Genomic DNA, 4967 nt, shown 5'->3' with positions numbered 1-4967 from the left:
TTTAGGCTCATGGACATTAAAAGGCTGTTTAAGCCTGATGATTGTGGACTGAACCATTTTCACACCTGTTTTATTTCTTTTTAAACACCCAACAGAATCTCTCTCAGTGAAAATGTTCGTACCTTTTGAGTACCTCCTGAATGTATCAATGAAATTGGGGGGGAGGGGGGGAGAGAGAGACACACACACATTTTTGAGGGGTGTGAAAATCTTCATGAAATTTACACCTTCTCCCACCAGAGTTGGGCTCAGTACTTAAAATAATGACTTGATGCTGAACACATGCAGACACGTACCTTAAGTTTCTCCCAGTTATTCTGAACTGCAGGGGAAACATATGGAAAGCTTTTAACACAGCAAACATTGAGATTTGTAGTCATATTGAGATAACTTACATAATATAGCCTAAACAGTATACACAGGGCCTTTTTTGTAGCAGGAACTCCTTTGCATATTAGGCCACACACCCCTGATGGAGCCAATCCTCCAAGAGTTTACAGGGCTCCAAGTACAGGGTCTACTGTAAACTCCAAGAGGATTGGCTACATCAGGGGGATGAAGCCTAATATGCAAAGGAGCTCCTGCTATTAAAAAAAAAAGCCCTGGGTATACATATGTCACTGAAACAATGTGGCTCATATCTATTTACTTTATTTAAATCCCGCTTTTCTCCCTAAAGTGGCCTGTATCATTCTCCTCTCCTCCATTTTGTCCTGAGAGTGTGTGTCCTGCCCAACATCACCCAGCAAGCTTCCACAGCATAAGTGCGGATTCAAATCTGGGTCTCCCAGATCCTAGTCTGACATTTTAATCACCACACCATGCTGGCTTTCTGATAGATTTATTTTTAATCACAAAACTCATTAAAAACAGAGGTTCATCTAGAGGGCTTGAAACTAGAGAAACACTTTGATTATCTCACTACCCATATAAGTGAGAAGAACAAGGGGAAGAACAAGTAGGAGGATCTGGAATTCGTGGATCTCTGAACCACAGATCTGGGAGATTCTCAACAGCAAGAACCAAAACATGGCAGAGAACTCTAGATCCGAGCCACTAGGATGGATTCCGCAGATCCATTCCATGAACGGTGGCACCTTTCCCCCAGTGTCTTTAGCAGAACTGATCCAGGAGACCCAAGCCTCTGAAAATATGCTCCATGTGTATAGACGAGGGACTGAGACTTGAATAACAGTGGTCTGAGTGAGTCCATGTAGGAAGTTCATGGCTTGAGCAATGTTTTCACTAAGGACATCTGGTCTCACTTCTATGCTGCCGGTTGCTATCTCTGCTTATGCAGAAGAAACATATACAGGATTGTACCTTAACCACTTCACCAGCTCTGTAATTAATCCTCATGCCTCAGAAGCTTAAGTGCAGAAAAGTTTGGGTGGGATCCAACCAGCTTTTCTGCTGTTTAGAAAGGAAGATCATCTCTGACCACCTCAAAATGCTATGCTGAGAATCATGGGAGCTACATCTATAAAAACCATGCAGGACAGAGGCTGTAGTGAAGAGGGGAAGTGGGTGAGATTGCATGAGAAAGTTGGCTGAGTCTGACCTGCTGAATTTTCCAAGAACTTGTTTAGGATTGGTGGCATTTTTAAGGTGCCAACAGTCGAGCTATTTTAAAAGTTATTTCTCAGGCACCTTTCCAAAAACTGCCCGAGGTGACAAAAACTTCTGAAGCAATATAAAGTCATCAATGCAATCTTGGGGATTTAAAGTCAACAGACAGCAGCATTAAATCGTAAGACATCACCAAAACCCCACAAGAACAAGAAAAATAATCAGTGCTACAGCAGCAGAAAGACCAAGTGAAAACCAAAGCGCAAACAAAATCATCACAAAATCCATAAAGTGCGCCTGTGAAATAAAAGTAAAAGTAAAATACTGGGAAGTAAAATAAAGTGGTAAAATGGTAAAAGGTAAAGGCAGTCCCCTGTGCAAGCACCAGTTGTTTCCGACTCTGGGGTGACGTTGCTTTCACAGTGTTTTAATGGCAGACTTTTTATGGGGTGGTTTGCCATTGCCTTCCCCAGTCATCTACACTTCCCCCCCCAGCAAGCTGGGGACTCATTTGACCGACCTCGGAAGGATGGAAGGCTGAATCAACCTCGAGCCGGCTTCTGCTGGGATCGAACTCAGGTCGTGAGCAGAGCTTAGGACTGCAGTACTGCAGCTTTACCACTCTGTGCCATGGGGCTCTCTGTGACCAAAATGACCAAGGGGCAAACTCAACTCAATTAATAGCCCAGACAAATATTTGCTTGATGCTCAAATGACAATAAAGTTGTACAAGCGAACTGTTGGAGTGAGTGACTTGCCGGGGGTGGTGGTGCTACCTCACTCTGTGTTTAGGTGTTATCTCTTTGAATGAAATAACTCTTTGTCTTAACCTGATAGATGCCCTCTAACTCCTCCTCTTCCTCTCTCTTTGTCCTCTCACTCTCTCTCTGCATGGTCTTCCATGGTGACACATGTCTCTCTAGATCTCTCCTGTAGACAGACTGCCCCCATACTGCTGCACACGTGATGCCAGACAAGCTGGTCATTCGTAATAGGAAAAGGTCTCTTTAGATTAGGCTTCATTCTCTTCTTGTGACTTTTGCAACCTGAATATGAACTGGATCTACTTGAATAAATGCATGTTTATCTTTTTTGCAATACACTTCTGGGGAGATTTCTTTACAGCATTCAGTACCGCGCTTCTATGACTGGGGGAAAACTCTGCTATATTAACCAAATATTCCAGTACAAACTTCTGGGACAGAGCTGGCACCACTGACGGGCTTGAGACAAAGATCTTGATTGGTAAGCAGGGTGGTATCTAAGCAGGGTTTAGGGCTTGAAACATAAGAATCTGTCTGGGGCAGAGGAGCCCCCCTCACGATTACCATGTTGATGGATAAGGGGCAAATACCTGCTGGTGATGTGGTTCTGCTCCCACTGGAGAGGTCTGCTCCCAAACAGAGGTTGGCTGGCTGTGGGACAGCAACAGTACCTGAAATGCCAGCAGTGCCCCAAAAGCTGTGTGACTGCTTTGAGAAGTTGTGCTTAATAGCTGGGCCTATTGTTAGCTGGCAGGAATACGGCCAGGGGGATTCCCCAAGTTGGGGAGATAAAGCCACACCCACACCACATGACTTGCAGGAATTCTCAATCTCATGGGATTTCCCTGGACTTTCTTGGATAGATGGGGCTTTAATTACTCTCTTTAAAGGATAGTCAGCAAGAGACTAAGAAAGGTACCCCCAACCTGAATAGCCCAGGCTAGCCTGATTTCATCAGATTTCGGAAGCTATGCAGAGTTGGCCCAGCTTAGTATTTGGATGGGAGAAATCCAGGGTTCAAGGAATTCCAGGGTTACTCTGAATGTCTCTTGCCTCAAAAACTCCATGGGGTCACTGTAAGTCAGTTGCGACTTGATAGCACTTTCTACCAACGGGGAGGACATGCCTGAGTTCACTCTGTTGGGCTGCAGAGGCCTGGCATTGAAGAGAAGAGTTTAACTCCCTTCTCTCCTAGTACTGAGGCCAGAGATATCCTGCAAAGGACACTGGAGATCAGTCAGGTCCAGAAATCCAACCTGGTCTCCCAACCTTCTGCCAGATGTAGGGCTGTGGTACTCTAAAAGACGGTGGTACCTGAGACCATCTTTTTCAGTATCATCTTGTCCACCAGTTAAGAATAGCCAAATCCTGACCTTTAAATACTTCAGAGTGACTCAGAAGAAAGCTTATGGCCAGCCACAGTGGAAGTACCGGAAGGGTGGGCAGAGCATGTGATTCCAGTCAGCTAAAGGCTGCCAACTGATTCGCCATCCCTTGCTCCTGTGACTTGAACTGCAGACATCTGCCATGAAAAATGTTACCTTCTGATTTTCACACTGAAAGTAGAATCACAAAATCATAGAGTTGGAAGGACCTCCAGGGTCATCTAGTCCAACCCCCTGCACAATGCAGGAAACTCACAAACACCTCCCCCTTCATTGCCGGGGTCTTCATTGCTGTCAGATGGCCATCTAGCCTCTGTTTAAAAATCTCCAAGGAACGAGAGCCCACCACCTTTCGAGGAAGCCTGTTCCATGAGGAACTGCTCTAACAGTCAGGAAGTTCTTCCTAATGTTGAGCTGGAAACTCTTTTTGATTGAATTTCAATCCATTGGTTCTGGTCCTACCTTCTGGGGCCACAGAAGACAATTCCATGCCATCCTCTATATGACAGCCCTTCAAGTACTTGAAGATGGTGATCATATCACCTCTCAACCACCTCCTCTCCAGGCTAAACATCCCCAGCTCCTTCAACCTTTCTTCATAGGACTTGGTCTCCAGACCCCTCACCATCTTCGTCGCCCTCCTCTGGACCCGTTCCAGCTTATCTATATCCTTCTTAAAATGTGGTGGCCAAATCTGAACACAAGACTCCAGGTGAGGTCTTACCAGAGCAGAGTAAAGCGATACCATCACTTCACATGATCTGGACACTATACTTCTGTTGATACAGCTCAAAATTGCATTTGCATTAAGTAGTCACCCCTCCCCCTCAAGTCAGTTGACAACCCGAGACGAGAACAAAATGTTGACAAGGGCATTGACAGAAAAGGCCACTTGAGGCAAATGAGGTGATGACTACTTTTATCAACTGTAATGGGGATAAGTCTGGGATGAGTCATGAAATTGCTTACTTGATATGAGCCCTGTGGTTGGTGTGGCCTCCCTTCTTTTCAATTTAGTTCCTTTTGGAAAGCCCAACTGTATCTTGTAGCTTATTAAGTCTTAAAGTACTTCATACAGTCCGACACAGTCCACAGTAGCTAGTCACACCCTCGCTTGAATCCTGTGATACATAACAAGTGATTGTAGGGAAAATTGGACACCCTCGTTCAATTTACCATAAGATCGAATGATAATCATGTTAGAGGGGAAATAAATTAAAAAATGGGGGAGGGGAATAGATTTACATGC

The sequence above is a fragment of the Heteronotia binoei genome, chromosome 7, assembly GCF_032191835.1.
Source record: "Heteronotia binoei isolate CCM8104 ecotype False Entrance Well chromosome 7, APGP_CSIRO_Hbin_v1, whole genome shotgun sequence".
In the NCBI taxonomy this organism is placed as follows: Eukaryota; Metazoa; Chordata; class Lepidosauria; order Squamata; family Gekkonidae; genus Heteronotia; species Heteronotia binoei.
Note: the sequence above shows the minus strand (reverse complement) of the source record.